The sequence below is a fragment of the Sus scrofa genome, chromosome 1, assembly GCF_054392235.1.
Source record: "Sus scrofa isolate SSC_HxYL_T2T_F1_AM1 chromosome 1, Sscrofa_HxYL_maternal_Yorkshire_Landrace_v2.0, whole genome shotgun sequence".
Taxonomy (NCBI): domain Eukaryota; kingdom Metazoa; phylum Chordata; class Mammalia; order Artiodactyla; family Suidae; genus Sus; species Sus scrofa.
In genome coordinates, this window is record NC_139383.1 from 41863287 (window position 1) to 41884279 (window position 20993).

Consider the following 20993-nt stretch of genomic DNA (forward strand, 5'->3'; position numbering starts at 1 on the left):
TTTAAACTCAGTTAACAGGGAAATGTCAGATTAAGTGTTTTTACCACATTAAAATAAACACAATAAAGAAAAGTAATGAGGGTTCAAAGTAGAACAAAATAATAATGACCTATTATTTTTCCAACACAGACATATTTCATTCATTCTTTAAAATGTTTAATCTAAAATATTTCCTTAATATCCCCTACTGGTTATATAATTTCCTTTTGTAGCTATTGCCTTTTCTTGTAATTAGTACTGTCAATTTGTTTCTTCATTGGTGTTCTTTTCTAAAAAATTTTATTTTATTGAGGAACAGTTGACTTACAATATTCTTTTAATTTCTGCTATATAGCAAGGTGATTTAGTTTCATATACATACATATTATTTTCCTATTCTTTTCCATTTTGATTTATCACAGGATATTGAATAGAGTTGTGTGTGCTATACAGTCGGACTTTGTTGTTTATCCATGCTACAGACACAGTAGTTTGCATCTGAGAATCCCAAGCTTCCAATCCTTCCCTCCCTCTTCCTCTTCCCATTTAGCAATCACAAATCTGTTCTCTATATTTGTGAGTCTGTTTGTTTTGTAGATAAATTCATTTGCATCATATTTTAGATCTCACATGTAAGTGATATATGATATTTATCTTTTTCTATCTTATTTCACTTAGTATAATAATCTCTAGGTCCATTCCTTTTTCCTGTAACATAAGTGTTCCTGATGGGAATTGTCAGTTTTTCTATTTTATTTTTTCTTTAAAAATAACTAGATTTTGCTGTTAATTTAAAATATTTACATATTTCTAATTTTTTTATTAACTATTGCTTTTACAATTTTTGATTATTTATTATCAATTTCTCAAGAAAATCTCTGACATATGTATTTAATGCTATAACATTTTCTTCTGCATACAGTTTTTATTCCTATACTTTTTGGTATTTAGTGTCCATTATTCTGCTTACCATTCTTAATGGTTGTTGTAGTTGCTAAATTTAGGTTTGATTTGATTTGAATTATTTAGATAGAGTCTTATAAATTTCCATTTTTGTTGATTTGCTTTTGCCCATCCTTTCTTATTCTAAAAAATACAAAGTTTTAAAAGCAAAATTATACAGACAGTAAATATTAAATTAGAAATATAAATAGAAAATGCTTATTGGGGGAACAAAAAAAATAGAAAGCCTCGTAATTCTCAACTTCAGAAAAATTACTCTTTTGTTTTGTTTTGTCACACCCATGGCATAATGAAGTTCCTGGGTCAAGGACAGAATCTAAGTGATAGCTGTGACACATAACACACCTGCAGCAATGCTGGATCCTCAACCTGATGTGCCGTAGTGGAAAATCCAAGAAAAATTTCTCTTGATTGAATTTTAAATTTACCTTAAATTTCCTGACAACCACTATGCAAAGAAAAGTACAGGCACAGTTCCTACTGTGGCCCAGTGGGTTAATGGTCTGGCTTGTCCATATGGTGGCACTGGTTTGATCCTCCACCCAGTGCAATGGGTTAAGGATCTGGCATTGCTACCACTTCAGTGTAGGTCACAGCTGCCACTTGAGTTTGATCCCTGATCCTGGCCTGGGAACTTCCACATGCCACAGGTATGCCCCCCCAAGAAAGATATTCTCAATTATACAATGAGACTTACCAGATAGGAAGTAAACTGCAGGGTAAAAAGTAACAAACATGAAATTTCCTTGAGTTTATAATATAAAACAAATCTTCATGGGGATCCTTTATAGCAGACACTAACTTTCATAAAAATAATTTTTGCTAATATGCATACAACAAAAGTGGTAAAGGAAACCTTATGTAATATACATCTGGTGATTATACAGTCTACTCCTTAGATATTTCCAGTTTTTATTCTTTTAGACACAAGTGACTGCTGCACTTCTTTGCTAAGTGTGGTTGTGAACAGTTTGGTTAATAGTCAAGTGTTAGGTGCCATGTGTTACCTAACTGCCCATGTGGGTTCTCCACAGCACTCTTTTCCTTCTGTCATGGTACAGTGATGATGTTCAAGGTGGAAGCCACTCCTTAGTCTATGCACTGGAGTGAGAATAATTCAGAGCAGGACTTTTGAGACTCAAAATGAACATAAAGCATGAACAAGAAATAAAACCTGTGGAGTTTAACACAGTTTAACGTCTCTGAGATTAGGGAGTTATTACTCAGCATAATCTTGTTCCACATAGTGACTTTCAAAAGTGAACTCATTCAAAGTGATTTTAAGTTGTACTAAAATGTTTAGACCAAGTTATAATGTGCATGGTTTCTTTTAATCCAAAGATCTTTTAAGGAATGCAAATTACACAAACATAAAAATTTCTCCAAATACCACTTCACCTTTGACAGGAGCTAGATGGCAGACAGTTCCAATTTTCTCTCTTAAATAGAGGCCATAGTATAGTGTTACTATAAACTGAGGGACAATTCAAATGTTCTGAAATCCAGAATGAGTCCAGCTGAACTATGAAAATTAAGAAGTTTAACAAGTCTTCTTAAAACAGTGTACAACTTCCCCACTTGGACACAGAAATTAATGCAAGAAAAACAAGAAATTTTCTCAAAAAGAAACTTAGAGGTCCCTCTCCCAAAGTAATATGAATTATCAGTTGACTTGTATATTAAAATTTGTTTTACAATGTTTATTACCCAATTTTAATGAAAATTGCTATGGAGCTTTAATTATCAGGACTCTAAATTCAGGAACATTGCCTTCACATTTCCTGTCTATGTGCTTTTTCAATTCCTTTTTAGGTTTCCTTTTCTTCTCATGTTCTCTTCTTTGCAAAATCAAAATCAAAATCCAACTTGTAGTTCCAATATGTGTGGGTCAGGTTCCCTCAGAGGTTTCTTGATACTTAACTCTTTTTCAAATATTTCTTCTTTTCTTTTTCTAAAGTATAATTTGTATATCTGAACTCTTTCTCATATTTGAAAACTCAAATAATTATAAATATAAATTAATAACTGAAAGACAGTGGACTTCCCATTCATGTTTGTATGTCTCCTGGAATATAGAAATGCTTAATAATTCACAGGAATGCAAGGCATAGTATTTTTGACATGTGGTGTTCTCAGTACACTTCAAACCATATTACACACGTCAAAGTCCACTCCATCTATTAGTTAGAAATGGTTACTACCTTAAAAGAAATATACAACATAAAGTAAATTAGCTTGATTTCTTTACCATCAGGTATTTATTTGTTACATTAATGCATATTATTTTATTAGTAATAGGATTATTAGTAGTATTGTGCTACCTTAATACAAGGTCAGAATCCCCCAAACCCTAAGTACTTTAATTTTATAAAGGTTACATAAAGAAAAATCTTAGAATTACAAATGTCACTTTTTAAACTATAAAACTCATTAAATTACCCATAGCCGCAGGTATGGCATATGGAAGTTCCCAGGCTAGGCGTCAAATTGGAGCTACAGCTGCTGGGCTAAGCCGCAGTCACAGCCACAACAGATCTGAGCCTCATCTGTGACCTACACCAACCCCAGATTCTTAACCCACTGAGGAAGGCCAGGGATTGAACCTGCATCCTCATGGATACTAGTTGGGTTCGTTACTGCTGAGCCATGATGGGAACTCTATAACCACAGTTTCTAAAAGATCACTTAGTAGACACTCAACTAAAATGTCAGTTTAAGCTAAATAAACACATGTGGACACAGGTACTACATACAAACACAATTTTTTTTTTTTGTCTTTTTTCCTTTTCTAGGGTAGCACCTGCAGCATAAGGAGGTTCCCAGGCTAAGGGTGTAATTGGAGCTATAGCCAATGGCCTATGCCACAGCCACAGCAATGCCAGATCCAAGCCATGTCTGCGACCAACACCACAGCTCATGGCAATGCCAGATCCTTAACTCACTGAGTGAGGCCAGGGATCGAATCTGCAACCTCATGGTTCCTATTTGGATTCCATTAACCACTGAGCCACGACGGGAACTCCCAAACACAATCTTTAAGTGATCTTCTTTGTCATGTCTATACCCAAAACAACATTCTCAACAAACTGGGAACATGAATTAGATCATCTAGTTTGTGATGCTCAGAGTCTGTCATATGTAGTAAAAAACGTGCACATGCATTTGTTTCTGAACCGAAAGTTTTGCTAAACCATATGCTGCCCATTTACATTTGTGCTATTCCAAATCCTCTATTTACACTCAGGTTAAAACTTTATAAAAAGAGTAAAGAAAGTATATAAAGGCACAGAAGAAAAAAGAAGTAGAGGTATGAATTATAAAGACTTGAAATTCCAAAAGAAAAATTTCTGAGGTTTGAGTAGGTAGAGAATTAAGAGAAAAATGACAGCTTAAGTGTGAAGCTGCCGTAGAGAAATAAGATTCTGAAGTTACTGGAGAAGTGGTCATGGTGGAATGGGGAAAATTTAGGAGAAGGGAAATCAGAAACACTCAGTGGCAGAAAGAACTTACTTCAGACTACTCTGTCAGCCTTTTCTCCCCAGATACTCTTCATAAGCCTATACAATTTTAGAGAATTAAAAGATCTAATAGTCATTAGTTAAAACCTCTAATTCAAACTACTGAATTGCTTTGAGCCACTGAGTTAAAGGTACAGCCAAAGAAAATCCAAGTATTTTAATACCACTTCACTATGATTTTACTCTTGCCTCAAATAATCATGAACAAAACAAAGTAAAAGTATGATATAAATAACAGGATTTATTGGTGATCAAACATCTATTCAATCCATTTTTCAAGAAACACATTTCAAGTTGTCAACCACTTCTATTCCTAAATTGAATGCTACCATTCTGCTATGAAAATTGCACACCTAACTTAACTAAATTTGAAATAATCAATCAATGCTACTGTTCTTTTATAACCCATTCAGTTTTCTAGAAAATTTATTGTCACCTTAGATATTTTATTTCTGCAGATGTATTTTAAGTTAGTATTTTCAGTCTAACACTGTTTTGTTCAAATTTATGAGTGAATTGGGACTGCTAGAGAACATAGCTAATTAGATTCAGTAACCTGATTTTTGGAAATATAAAATAGTAGTTTATATTAACTATGTGAATTAGTATCAATAATGCATATTTCTGCTCTTAAATTAGTAATATCTCTTAAATTTTGGTATAAATGCAGGAAATTCTAATGTGTTCACTGTTTTCAGACATAAATTATTATACAAATATAAAACTTTTCAAATAATCAGAGCTAACCCTCTTTAATCACTAATCTTGCTTCTACTTTATCCATTTTAATGGAGTGTTTTTAGACACCTTTCCACATGGCATGGTCTTCTTAAATAAATAGTAAATTTTTCTTAAATGTTTTCCGAAGAATCCAGCTTATAATAATTTTCATAATATATCTGTAGAGATGAATGAAATTTAGTCTGGCTTGGCTTCATCATGGTGTAAAAGAATGACCTGAAGTTTGGTAAGAGAATTGCCCTCACAAGGACTGGAAGACCAAGGTCTAGGGGCTCCTTCTACTCATCTCATTTGATGGAATCCTTTCTGCACCCTATAGTTGTAGAGGTGAGTAGAAGCTTTTGTCCATTTTTTTTTTTTTTTTTTGTCTTTTTGCCTTTTCTGGGGCCACTCCCGAGGCATATGGAGGTTCCCAGGCTAGGGGTCGAATCGGAGCTGTAGCCGCCGGCCTATACCAGAGCCACAGCAATGCCAGATCCTTAACCCACTGAGCAAGGCCAGGGATCGAACCCGCAACCTCATGGTTCCTAGTTGGATTCGTTAACCACTGAGCCACGACGGGAACTCCCGCTTTTGTCCATTTGAACACATTATTATGTTGAATTCTTTAGTACATTTCATCCTTTAGGATTGCATTTTACCTTGGGATCATTTCCTCTACTTCATTGCATTTGAAACATTGTAGCCTAGAAGCCTCCTGATGCTAACAGTAAGTTAGAAATGACAAACTAGGTAAACAAGCATTTTATAATTGAGTGTAACCTAAATGTAAGAAAATGGCACTTGAATGAAAAAGGGTATCCTGTACGACAAGATAAATGTTTTCTTCTCTTTTTAATTTGGGGAATATATAGTAGAAGATTAAAATTTTATATTATGTTTCTTAATTCTGTTATGATCATTGTGGTGACTTATAGTAAAGTTTTGTCATGATGGTTTAAGTTAAATGTTAGAATAGATTTTCTGTAATTCCTATTGCCTTTCCTAAATTCAAATTCAAAGTTTCTAAAATAATTAGTGGCTTAAAAGATACGTATTTATTCAAAATGTGTAAACTAGAAGTTGTGTTAAAATAAAAGCAAAGCTTGAATATACACACACATACACATTTATAATAGTGGTGTGTGTGTATAAAATGTTAAAGGGGCAGAGCCTTATGGACATACCACAACCACTGAATGTCTTAAATTTTAAAGGTAATCTTTGAAAGAAAACTGAAACACAATACATTCATCTTTATGTTTTTTTTTTATCCTGAATGGTTTCAGAGTGAGGTTTCTTTGTGTTCCAGTATGATTCCAGACTAACTGAATTGAGTTGTGCCAAAGGCTATGGGCATATTTCAGCTCAACAAGATGTTAATGATCCAAGGTATCCATTTTTATGATCTTTATATAATCTATACCATTAAAACCTGTACCATTTCCCAAAGACTTTAGAAGGAACACATGTTTTTACCTCCTGTGCATCACAAAAGGCTTACATTTCCTAGGTACTCTGTTCTTTACATTTTCCTGCGGGCTTGCTTTCCAGAGGACCCTGAAGACGGAGAGACCATTGAGGATTCCTCTTCAGAAAGCAAACACATTGGGTTGCTTTGTTTCAGGGTTATCTGAAAGTTGAATACCTTCCTGAGAAATTGTTTCTACAGTGATTCCCAATTTTCTGCTTGAAAGGATTATGATCAGATCATCTCTGGTAGGAATTTTTAGTTGAGATTTTTTTTCTACTGCTGAAGTTGGGGGACATTTGCTAGCACATGTTAAAATTTCCTTTTCTATTGTAGTTAACATTTACAATTTTTAGCACCCACTAAAATGAATTATCCAAAGCATATAGCTTAGAAACTGATAGACTTAATTCCAAGAAAGAATAAATGCATATAATATTATAAAATGAAAGGTGGGAAGACTGTGGATAAAACATTAAAAAAATAATAATAATCTTTGAAATAGCTTTAAGATGTAAAGATTTTGCTAAAGAATCAACAATGTTTCCTGAAACTGAATAACCACACAGGAAAATATTTAATATAAGTTTATATAATAACCGCATGCTTCAATAAGCAAAGAACTTGGATTAAAAAAAACTCTTATTTTCTTTTGGTTTCTACTTTTTAAGTATCAGCTAAAAAAAAAAACTAACTTTCTTAAACTATTCTCATTGTCTGTCTATAATGTCACCTCAATAACATCATTCATTCCCAGGGAGTAAACTTTAATTGAAATAATGTGTAACATTCTTCACGTAGACAAAGTAATAATAACAATATTGCATCCTATGTGGAATTTACAGATCTAATGTGACACATATCATCCAAGAATAACTCTACAAATTAAAAATGCTCCATGTACTGGAATTCTGTGTAATAAAAAACAAAAAGGAAACTTTACATCTTTTTCAGAAACTAAAATCACTAATTCTCTTCATTATATCTGACCTCCGGATTATTCTATGATACAGTACATTAAATATAGAATGTTATGTTTCTAAATACAAAAATTATTTAAATTTTGCCTCAATAAGCTCCATTCTAGAAATAACTGCTTCTAATCTGTCTAAAAATGAAATATATGTGGAGTTACGTATAAATATGTAAATGTAAATCAATTCTAGAGAATTCACCTCAGTCTGATGTACCTAAAATCAAAAATTATTAAGAATATTAAAACTATTATTTAAATATTATAATTTATGGATCATTCCCCAAAGTAATAAACATTAGATGATGACAATAAAATAGTGAATTTCAAGGTACCTTGAAAAAATTTAAATTCTCAAATATTTATACTAAATAAGAATATATTATAATTCATATTTTGTATTTTTATGTACTGAGTAGCTGTGTTTGTCTAGACAGTAGTTTGGTTGAGCCTATATAAAAAAGAGAGAGGAGAGAAACCTCAAATTTAAAGTCATAGTTTTAGAAAGCCATAAATCCCCTTTCCTAAATTTGGATTCAACCTCTGATTTTATTGTATTCCTAACTTTGTTTTTCATAAATGTGTCTATTATGTTAATGAAATACTGAGATTTGAGTTGTTAACATCTCCATTGTAGCCAAAACATCCAGTTGAAATTGAATGTGACACGTTATGGTCTTCCTGTTATGGCTCAGCAGATTAAGAATCCGATATATGAGGATGCAGGTTTGATCCCTGGCCTCACTCAGTGGGTTAAGGATCTGGCATCGCTGTGGCATAGGTCTATAGCAGCAGATCTAGTTCGACCCTTAGTCCAGGAACTTCCATATGCCACAAGTGTGGCCTTAAAAAAAAAAAAAAAAAGCATTGTGCTAATCACCTCTGACTTTCTCACATTTATTAAATGAACTTCACAAAACCCAATTTACTAGGGGCTACATATAACTTAAAGGTAAAGGGTAAAGAATATATATGTATATATGTATATATATATATGCAGGAGCAAAACCATTTTCAGAGAAAAAGAGAATATCTATGAATTTATATAGCATACAAAAAATAAAACATGACAATTGAAAAGTTAATTTTTTTTCCTCTACATTACCTTATATCCATAGAAAACACCTTTTTGTTTTTTTTATTTATTTTTATTTATTTATTTATTTATTTTTGGCCACGCTTGTGGCATTGGGAAGTTCTTGGGCCAGAGATCTAACCTGTTGCAGCAGTAATCAGAGCCACAGCAGTGATGATGCCACATCCTTAACCCACTAAGCCACTAGGGAACTCCAGAAAGCACATTTTATTTTTATTTATTTGTTTATTTATTTTGTCTTTTTAGGGCCACACCTGCAGCACATGGAGGTTCCCAGGCTAGGGGTCTAATCGGAGCTACAGCTGCAGGCCTACGCCACAGCCACAGCAATGCCAGATCTGAGCCATGTTTGCAACCTACACCACAGCTCACAGCAATGCCGGATCCTTATCCACTGAATAAGGCCAGGGATAGAACCTGCATCCTCATGGATGCTAGTCAGATTCGTTTCCACTGAGCCCTGACAGGAACTCCCAGAGAGCACATTTTAAAGCAAACACTCACATAGAACAAAAATAGTGAAGTATAAAAAATAAGAACAAGAACTAATGTACAATGAAAATACTGAGAAACCAGATTATACTTCCTGAGAAAGAAGTCTTGATGGGACAAAAATTCTGGTTTCATTCACTCATTCATTCAAATCATTAATAAAGGAATTGCATTCTGTCAAGAATTGGGCTACACAAATGATACAGCATTCTTACTTCAAATTATTTTAATATAATTGAGTTTTGGAAAGTGTAGGAAAAAAAGAGACTATATTACAACACAGTGTAATAATTTCTATGGTAGAGCTACAACAGGTGTTATCAGAACATATAGAGGGTTCCCCAAAGCTGAACTTTGGAGGCAGGAGAATCTTAGAGAAGGTTGTGGAGAAGGTTGAGTTCTGGAAGACAAACAAGTCATCCAAGTGGAGGGACGAAAGACAAGCAACCATTGGAGATAATACTGGTTTGGTGAATACTGTGGGGCTTGGAATAGTTCCCATGCCTTGTGGTATAACAAAGAAGAAATTAGTGATGAGATGGGAAGGTGGGGAAACCAGTCTCTAATTAGGCAAGAGTCTGAGAAATGAGTTTCATTACGTTTTATTGCAGATGATGAGAAATAGCTAAAGGATTTTAAACAGGGAGTGGCACATCATGTAGTTTTAGATTTGAAGGGAATAAGGATTAGAGGTATGGGATTGATCAGGAGATTGTTTTTATAATCTCAGTGATAACTGAGAATAATATTATAGAGACTATAAACAGAACTGGGCAAATTAATGAGGTATAAATATACTGAATCAAGAGGATCTGGTATTGACTATATGAGAAAAAAGAGACTAAATGATGGTTTGTGATTTTGTGATGTTGAAAGCTGAGTGTAAGTAAGGCTGGGACATTCACTGCTAAAGGGAATATACAATTAAAACAGATTTAAATTGGAGAAGGAGGCGATCAGTAGATTAAAAGTTTGGTTTTATATATATTGCATTTAAGGTACTTTGGATTATTCGGCTGGAGATATCTAGTGAGGAGGTGGGCACATAGTTTTGGAAAATGTTGAAGGTTATTGCCTTGAGATTCATCGCCATGTTGATGAGAAGTGAAACTCTGGGGTAGTTTTGCTAAGATTTTGTGAGAAGAGGATGAAAGTGGAACTCTGTAGAGCTTCAACATGATTAGTATGTTCAGAGAAAGTCAGGGAAGAGATAATTACTGAAAAATGAGAGAAAATCAAAGAGGTAAAAATTTCAAGGTAGGCATCCTCAAACACTTTCAAACCATTATAGCTAAGGTCTGATAATTTAAAGCCTTAAAAATTTCCATTGGATTTAGAAAAACGACCATGGCAAGAATACTTTTAATGGTGTTATAGACCAGAAAATCACACTGCACTGAGCCACAGAGTAAATGAGAAGTAAACAAACAGAATCAATTTAGTGGCTCATTAATGAATTCCTGCTATGCAGAATGCCCTATACAAGATGTTTGAGGTAAAATTATGAAGAAAATAAGCACGGTCTCTATCCTATACATTTTCTAACATATGAGGTAAGCCTCAATTACATGTACTCTGATACATTCTGTGATTACTAAAACGTTCCTCATTTCAAATACATTCTGTGATTACTAAAACGTTCCTCATTTTAAAATAAAAATTATCTTTATATGAGAGAATTTTAGAAATTACACACACACACACACACACACACACACACACACACACACACACAATGTTTATGATATAAAGCCTACAGTTAGGTCTTATGGATAGAGAAGTAAAAACAGCACTAGAATTAATACCCAGTTAGTAAATACTAAAGGACAAGAGGAGAAAAGCTCAGAGTCTTAATTTGAAGGTGTGTGGCAGAAGGCTTGTGAGGTAAGGAGAAGAAAAAATCTTTAATTAGTACTAACTACTAGTATTAAGTGTAAACAGTACCCAAATCTAGCTCTTCATCGTAAGTGGAATTGTCAACAGGAAAACTTAAGGGTAAGGGCTGTAATTTTAATTTTACATTGGCTATATTTAATCCTATTCCTAGCATATAAGACAATTAGTTGCTCAATACACTCTCTATTCATGTCATTAATTACAAGTGAAGCCAAGCATTAGACTAAAATCCTAATGATTAACCATCTTTCAGAAATAACCTGAACAAGCAATTATTTATAAGTACTGTTTTAGTAGCATGAAGATACTTTTAAATATTATTAGCGACAAGTAAAAGATAGGCAGTTCAGAAAAGGATCTCAGGACTGAATGTGACTTCAGAGATCATCTGGTGCAGAAAAGCTCACAATAAATGCCAGGTTGGATCCATAGGAGTAAGCCTCTCTGCCTGTTGCACTTTAGCCTGGAAGATGTGGCTTGCTGTGATAACAACTGAATTCCATGATCATTAGTTAGCTTGACTCCATTCCCATGGCCTTAGGACAATTATAACAAGAGCCAACAAAAAAAGTGCAAACACTTGACTACTCATAGAACAGGTAACATGAGTCCTATTAGCAAGAATTTGTGATGTCAACCTCAGGTTCACACAGCATTAACACAAAAACTAAGGATTTTTGACTCCCAATTCAGGGATTTAAGGGATAACTACTGAAAACTTCAAGAATCTAGTAGGAGAAAATGACTTTCAGAATGAACAGAGATATTATTTCACAGCCTAAAGAAATAGCCCTCCATCCCATTATATTAACATGAAAATTGAACAAGAATCCATCCATAAACACATGAGCAGTCAATTCTGTATAGTGGTTATAGTGTTCGAATTTCTGGAAACAGAAAGATAAATGAGATACTATAGAGGAAAAAATACTTTCTTACCACAATTTTCATTAGGAAATCAAGCAAAGGAGAGTAAAATACAAACAAGCAAAACAATTTAGAAAAACAATCACTTCAACTATCCATTAAAAAAAAATTAAAAATAGAGATTGTTGGACATGTCTGTTCTTGGTAAAACAAACTTATTTAATTTCCTTGAATCATGATAGTTATATAGCCAAAAGCATCTATATACTCAAAATTTTTCAAAGGCTTAGGGAATTTTACTTCTTGGAAGTTTCTTTTTTACCTATCAAAATCACATTAATTTAAAAATAAAAATCAAACGAAAGAAAGCATGTGCTGGAAAAATCCTAATCTTTATAAAATCTTGGCAGACAGAATATAAAACAACCATGAAAATATAAGATTACAAAGAAAATGTCAACATATTTGTTCACATTAAAAATGTCTTCTGATAACTGCTAGATTAATCTTCCCATTATAATACAGTTTTTTTTTCCTAAGAATTGAATTACAGAAAGTAGCAGAAAATTTTATTTATACTATTATTGTAAAGACTTTGTTAATGGAAAAAAATAAATCAACACAGAGAAAAATTTTCTTTAAAAAAATATCTGTAGGAAAAAGTCAAACCTGCAGAAAAGTAGACAAGCCTGGACTGAGGCTTCCTCTCTGATTATAAGATGAGAACTTCAACACTATTAACAGGACCTCAAATTTTGAACCTGGAGAGAATGTTAGAAATAATTTAAGCAGGGTTGCTTGCTAATTGTGTTTCTGTTGGAAAATGAGCTGGCAGGACAAAAAATCAACTACTTCTAGCCAATTTATTTCCTAGGGTATGTATTGTATGTGTGTGCATTTGTTTGTACACAGACACAAAATACACACAAGGGGCAGTCCAGGCCAATGAACTCTTTATCATAAGTGAAGGCTTTGGCTCTATTTTCTCAGCCAATCTCCTACCCTAGATCATTAGTTTTGGCATTTAAAACAAATCTGGCATCTACTGTAAATCATTTTCATCAGAATTGTTCATTTTTATAACCTAGGTTGTCAATATTAGCAAGGTTATCCTCTGAATTTTACCTTTGACATCTCAAGAACAAACATGAAAACAAAATTGCAGAGAGAATCCTTGAGTACAGCTAGGCAGAGACACTCTTTATCTTCTTTCACCAGACCCTCTCTTGTACTCTGAGGCCAGTAGTTTTCAAATTGTAGGAGTATTAGGAGTAGCGGGATCACTTGGAGAATTGTTAAAACACAGAAAAATGAGTTCCTCCACCCCCAAACCTCTGATCCAATATGGTGAAATGCAAGGAATTTCATGTCTAAGTTCCTAGGTGGTACTGATGCTTCCCCAGACCTTCTGCTCCCCATCACGCCAGGACATCTTTCAGTTCAGGTTTGTTAGTTTTTATTTTCCCAATGTGGTTCTTCAAATGGATATAAAAAAATCAAAAGTAACAAAAATCAAATATATAGAAAAATTGAATACAGACTGTTAGAACCAAATTTTGTGTGTAGTCATCTATGTGTCATTGTATTCGTGTATCTATCTACCTAGCTAGCTAAATAGATAGCTATCTCAGTTTTCAAAGCATCTTAATGGTTAGCATTTTTGGACTCAGTTTTCAAAGCTTAGTGGTATTTTACTGGTGCCTTAGGAAATGAGATACTAGCATTTCATTAAATAAACCTCTGTCAGGAGTTCCCATCTTGGCGCAATGGAAACGAATCTGACTAGGAACCATGAGGTTGTGGGTTCGATCCCTGGCCTTGCTCAGTGGGTTAAGGATCTGGCATTGCCATGAGCTGTGGCATAGATTGCAGATGCGGCTCGGATTCAGTGCTGCTGTGGCTCTGGCCTAGGCCAGCAGCTATAGCTCCAATTCGACCCCTAGCCTGGGAACCTCCATGTGCCCCAGATGCGACCATAAAAAGCAAAAAAAAAAAAAAAAAAAAACTAAACCAAAACAACAACAACAAAAAAACACCTCTATCACTTGAAAGTTATTTGTATATTGTCTCATAGTTTTTTTTTTTCCTTGGGGACTGAATAACTTATTTAGTTAGACTTATAGCTCTTTTAATATAATGACAGTAAAATGGGTTTTCTGTCACAGTGGAGGAAAATGTTGGAGGTAAATGTTCGTATTAGTTACTCTACTTTTCCACTTTCTTTGGTAAGGACTCTGCATGTAGTGAATTCAGATATATTATGGGTTTTTGTAATTATTTCTTACATTCTTTCTATTTAAGTTGTCAAACTAACACAAATTTGCAAAAATTCTGTTTGGCTTAGAAAAACAAGAATTTTCGGTCTGTATTTCTCCCACATCACAATTTCTACTTTTCCTCATGTAACTAGAACTTCGAAAACCAAAGTCAGATACTCACCTAAACAAGTACACTTATGTCTTAGCATATGTTTCAGTAATGAACAGACACTTCAAGTGAAAAAATTAAAAACTAACTATATGTGGTAATATTCAATAGGATGGGGCCCTAGAGAAATACAGATCATGATCTTAGAAATGTCTCCTTCTCTATTCTCCACAGACAGAGAGATGGGAGATGACAGGCGAAGAAAAAAAATCTAAGTGCTCAAATTATTCATGTAATCATTGTACAGTCTTGCAGGAGTTGCATTCTATAATTATAATTCCTAGTTATAACATCTTTATTCATTCAACAAATATTCATGAAAATTATAAGATATCTAGAGTAATTTGAAATATAGAAAAAAAGGATAGTTCTCACACTCAAGTTGTTCCAGGAAAGAGAAGAACGTGGAAAGTATAATGTAATATGGTAATTCTTAAGTAATTCTAAAAGAAGCATTATGGATAGCTCTCTGTAGTGGGAACAATGAAATCCTCCTTAGAAGGGGGAAGAATTTTTATGTGTTACAAAAGATGAGTAGGAGCTGTTATTTAAGGAGGTATTTAAGTAGAGAGACAACTAAATGTGTATTTTCAAAGGCAAGGGAATGTAAAAACATAGTCCACATTCAAGGAACATCTGATAGTTTGACCTTCATAGCAGCCTCAGGCCTCAGAAGAAAACAGGTAGGAAATGAGACAGAAGGGATAGGTATGGTAAAATTATTAAGAGCCACAAATATGATTCTAAGGAATTTGAACTGTATATTTATGGTGAATTTAATGACTGACGTTTAATAGGAGTGTGTCCTTATGCTATGTATTATTTCAAATTCAGTCTGAAAGCAGAGTGGAATGTAAGATAAACAGGTCTTTGTGGAAATAGAAAGGGCAATTAAAAGGCAAATGATACTATTTAGGCAAAAAAAAACGTGAAGGGTCTGAAAATACAACAGTAGCTGAGAGAATGTGGGCAAAGGATTAGACTTAGGAGATAATAAGGATAAAGAGTTACTGTAATTAGGCAATGAATTAGATTTGGAAGAAGCAGAGGCTGAAGTAAAAGGAGTCTAGGATTTGTCAAAGTTTGTGGTTAATTTTACAATAGCGTATTTCACTGAAAAACAGGAAGCATAACAGCAAAGTTGAGAAGGATTGTTTTGTAAATGGCAAGCTGAAAGTGGCTTAGGACATCAGGACAGTAATGATTCATGTGCAGTTGGATGTATAGGGCATTATGACTGTGCTCAGACTCAAGTGAATCTGGAACAAGTTCCCTTGATGTATCCAGGGAACTGCTAGGCACATGCTATGTGACTGAGTAAGTAAAGTTCTCATTCCCACTATTTAGGAATTTATACCCTGGTTTGCATAAAAGAAGAGGGCTCCCCTTGCCAAAAGGACTTGAAAATCAAACCCCTTACTTGTGTTCTAAGTTAGTAAACCAGAACAGATTGGTCCAAGAGTAGGGCTGAGCAACGAGATTTCTGCAAAACATTTTCTCATGTATGTAGGAGGTGATGGAACTATTGAGGTCACCTGTATACAACAGACAACAGATAGAGATGAAAAGAAAGCTTTGGTTTCAGTCCTATCAGATCATTGGTATGAATCATGAACTATATGTTGCACATGAATCTATATATGGAGTAAGTTAATCTATACACAGAATAAAATTGCATAGATCTATACCCACACATGAGTGCAGATTTTTAAACTGAAAACTGAATAGGTCTCAAGACTCGTTGATAGCAATGTTCCAAAGTCAATTGCTTGATTTTGACATTGTACTACACCTGTATAAAGTGTCGGGGGGGGGGGAGGACAAGATGGCGGAGGAGTAGGAAGACACGCTCGCCCTCTCCCACAAACACAACAAAAAAAGCACATCTACAGAATAAATGACTCGCACAGAACAGCAACCAATCGCTGGCAGAGGAACCTAAACTCCAATAACGGCAAGAAATTCGTGACATTATTGGGCAGAACAGGAGAAAAGAGGAGAGTGAGAGAAGGTGAATCCGAGCGAGACGGGGGCTCCCTAAAGGGAACTGCGGAGGAGAAAGGGATCCCGCACCCTGGAAAGTCACCTACCGGGCGAAAGATCAAACGAACCGGAGGAATCTCCAGATGCAGAGAAGAGTGTAGCAGTAAGTTGGAGTACGGAAAAGCCGATCAAGAACCCAATGGACCATCTGAACTACGGGCAGAGTCACCAAAAATTGAGACGCCTGGGTGGGGCCTGGGCACCGAGACCTCGCCTCTGAAGGTTAGTCCCCGAGAGGGGGCCGGGGGACGCCTGGGTGGGGGCTGAACACCGAGACCTCGCCTCCGAAGGTTAATCCCTGAGAAAGGGCCGGGGGATGCCTGGGGGGTGGGGGCTGGGCACCGAGACCTCGCCTCCGAAGGTTAGTCCCCGAGAAAGGGCCGGGGGGCACTGCCTGGGTGGGGGCTGGGCACCGAGACCTCCGCTCCAGAGATTAGTCCCCGGGCTAGGGGGGCGGGGCAGAGCAGAAACTGCGTGGGAGGTCTAGAAACCAGTTGACGGGGCAGAGACTGCCTGGGAGACTAGAAAACAAAGCTGTCGCAGAGGAAGGGAGCAATACTCCAGGAGTGGGGAAGGGGAAAGCCACATCAGAGGGAACCTGGGAGAAGAGCCTGGTCTGCGCCCGTGCTGGGGAGGGGAGAGAAGAAGGGGTGGGTCCCCATAGAATACCCCCCACGCCACAGCAAGCTTACAGGCCCGCTAGCTAGCTGAAAACTCTGCTTCCCAGTGCATCCCCTCCCCCCACCCCCGCCACGCCCTACGCTCTCAGGGACCTGGGGCTGCCTGCCATCCAGGAGGGCTGGTCTCAACAATTGCCTGAAGCCTACCACTGCAGGGGCTGTCCCTGCACAGGCCTGCTTGCCCTTTGGAGGGGCTACACTTCCGCAGAGCAGCACCAAACAGCACCAGCCCCTGAGAAAAGGCCTGCAGCCCAGAAAAGCTAGAACAAGCTTAGCCAGGCTGTGAATAGATCGGCCTAATTCTCGGACGGTTTTTCTGAGTCGGGTTGCCCCGGGGAGGAGCCTCTTCGGTTTCCAACGGCCCTGCTACCCACCCAAGCCCCCAGGGGATGCTCTAGTGGACCAGCTGCATAGGACTGCCAGCTCCAGGCAGGACCCCCTGCAGCCCAGAAAAGCTGCAACAAGCTCAGCCAGACTGTGAAAAGATCCGCCTACATTCTCAGGCTGTCCTTCTGAGTTGGGCTGCCCTAGGGAAGAGCCTCTCAGGTTCTCAGTGCCCCAGATAGCTGTTCCAGCCCCCAGGGGGTGATGCACCCCTAAAAAGCAGCTGCCCAACAACGCCAACCCCCTGCAAGAACCCCACAGCCTAAAAACACCAGAGCAAGCTCTGCATGGCCAAGTGAAATCTGCTGCCATCGCGGTGTGGACCTCTCAGTCCTGTCTGCCCTCAGGAAGTCCTCCTTTGCTTCAAAGAAACACTGTTAGCCCCATCAACACTCCAGAAAAGCCACATTGCCTCAAAAAAGATTGACCAACAACGCCAGCCCTCAGGAAATATTCCACGGCAGTGACAAGGCAAACACTGCCCGATAACGGAGAGTACAACTCCCTCAGGAGAAAGAAAACAACAAGCAAGATGAAGAAGCTGAGAAACCACTCCCAGTCAAACCAACAGGAGAACTCACCTAAAACAGTCAACAATGAAACAGATCTCGGCAGTCTGACAGACCTGGAATTCAAAAGAGAAATAGTGAAAATACTGAAGGAATTAAGAGAAGATATGAACAGTAATGCAGATACCCTCAGAAAGGAACTAGAAAATATAAGGAGGAGCCAAGAAAAACTAGAACATTCATTTGCAGAGATGCAAACTGAACTAGGGGCAGTAAAAACCAGAATGAATAATGCAGAAGAACGAATCAGTGATATGGAAGATAGAATAATGGAAATCACTCAATCTGGTCAACAGACAGAAAACTGAATCAAAAAACTGGAAAGCAATATAAGAGACCTATGGGATAATATAAAGCGGGCCAATCTACGCATAATAGGAATTCCAGAAGGAGTAGAAAAAGATAAGGGAATGGAAAATATATTTGAAGAAATTATCGTTGGAAACTTCCCAAATCTAAAGGATACTGGATTCAAGATACAAGAAGCACAGAGGGCCCCAAACAAACTGAACCCAAACAGACCCACACCAAGACACATCATAATAAAAATGGCAAACGTTAGTGATAAAGAGAGGATCCTCAAGGCAGCAAGAGAAAAGCAGAATGTTACCTACAAGGGAACCCCCATAAGAATATCAGCTGATTTCTCTACAGAAACACTACAGGCCAGGAGGGAATGGCAAGAGATATTTAAAGTGCTAAAAGGAAAAAATATGCAACCTAGAATACTCTATCCAGCAAGAATATCATTTAAAATAGAAGGGGAAATAAAAATTTTTCCCAACAAACAAAAACTTAAAGAACACAGCAACACAAAACCCAGGTTAAAGGAAATATTGAAAGGGCTTCTCTAAACCAAAAAGAAAGGAAGGAAAGGGAAGAAAAAAGAAAAGAAAAAAAAAAAAGAAGAAGAAGAAGAGGAAGAACTAGGACTGAGGAAACTGTAATCAGAGAGAAGTCACTCAAATAAGCCAGCATACAGATTTAATCATGAACATGCTTCAAACAAAATAAAATTTAAAAGAAAAAAATAAAAAAGAGTCATCAAAACCATAAAATGTGGGAAAGGGATGTCAGGAGGACCATCAGGCTAAAACACACAATTACAGGAAGGGGTTAGCATACTTAAAAAACAGGGCAATCACAAGCCAAAACCAAATATTGCATTTGCAAAAAATGAAAAAAAAAAACCACTCAAGCAGATAATAACAGGAGACCATCCAACCAAAAAAAAAAAAAAAAAAAAATGTAGAACCATAGAATCAACTGGAACACGAGGTTCAAATGGCAATAAATAATCATCTATCAATTATCACCTTAAATGTCAATGGACTGAATGCCCCAATCAAAAGACACAGAGTGGCTGAGTGGATAAAAAGCCAAAAACCTTCAATATGCTGCCTACAAGAAACTCACCTTAGGACAAAAGATACATATAGATTGAAAGTGAAAGGGTGGGGAAAAATATTTCACGCCAATAGACATGACAGAAAAGCAGGAGTCGCAACGCTCATATCAGACAAAATAGACTTTAAAACAAAAGGCATAAAGAAAGACAAAGAAGGACACTATTTAATGATTAAGGGATCCATCCAAGGAGAGGATGTTACTATCATCAACATATATGCCCCAAATACAGGAGCACCCAGATACACACAACAAATATTAACAGACATAAAGGGAGATATTGATGAGAATACAATCATAGTAGGAGACCTAAATACCCCCCTCACATCAATGGACAGATCCTCTAGACAGAAAACCAATAAAGCAACAGAGATCCTAAAGGAAACAATAGAAAAGTTAGACTTAATTGATATCTTCAGGACACTACATCCAAAAAAAGCAGAATACACATTCTTCTCAAATGCTCATGGAACATTCTCAAGAATCGACCACATATTGGGACACAAAGCGAATCTCAATAAATTTAGGAGCGTAGAAATTATCTCAAGTATCTTCTCTGACCACAATGCCATGAAATTAGAAATCAACCATGGGAAAAGCAAAGAGAAAAAACCTACTACATGGAGACTAAACAACATGCTACTAAAAAACCAATGGATCAATGAGGAAATCAAGAAGGAAATTAAAAACTACCTTGAAACAAATGATAATGAAGACACAACCTCTCAAAATCTATGGGATGCTGCGAAAGCAGTGCTCAGAGGGAAATTTATAGCAATCCAGGCCTTTCTCAAAAAAGAAGAAAGATCCCAAATTGACAACTTAACCCTCCACCTAAACGAATTAGAAAAAGAAGAAAAAAAAGTCCTAAAGTCAGCAGAAGGAAGGAAATTGTAAAGATCAAAGAAGAAATCAATAAAATAGAGACTCAAAAAACAATAGAGAAAATTAATAAAACCAAGAGCTGGTTCTTTGAAAAGGTGAACAAAATTGACAAACCCCTGGCCAGACTCACTAAAAAGAGGAGAGAAAGAACCCAAATAACCAAAATTATAAATGAAAAAGGAGAAATCACAACGGATACAGCAGAAATACAAAAAACCATAAGAGAATACTATGAACAATTGTATGGCAACAAGTTTGACAATCTGGAAGAAATGGACAATTTTCTAGAATCTTACAGCTTGCCAAAACTGAATCAAGCAGAAACAGACCAACTGAACAGACCGATCACTAGAAATGAAATTGAAGAGGTCATAAAATCACTCCCTACAAATAAAAGTCCAGGACCAGATGGCTTCACAGGTGAATTTTACCAAACATATAAAGAGGAATTGGTGCCCATCCTGCTTAAACTCTTTCAAAAGGTTGAAGAAGAAGGAATACTCCCAAAGACATTCTATGAGGCCACCATCACCCTCATTCCAAAACCAGACAGAGATACCACCAAAAAAGAAAACTATCGGCCAATATCATTGATGAATATAGATGCAAAAATTCTCAACAAA

General features: G+C 36.4%; 1 long non-coding RNA gene across 3 annotated transcripts in view; it reads right to left on the reverse strand.

The window, feature by feature from the left end:
* LOC106506546 (uncharacterized) overlaps nucleotides 1-20993 on the reverse strand; it is a 1093182-nt gene that overhangs the window by 594027 nt on the left and 478162 nt on the right. For 2 of the 3 annotated variants that reach the window (XR_014839971.1, XR_014839972.1), the window contains exon 6: nucleotides 18091-18134. The exons of the other annotated variant lie outside the window; for it this stretch is intronic. This is a non-coding gene — a long non-coding RNA (uncharacterized LOC106506546). The remainder of the gene's footprint in view (nucleotides 1-18090; nucleotides 18135-20993) is intronic. 3 annotated transcript variants of the gene reach the window in all.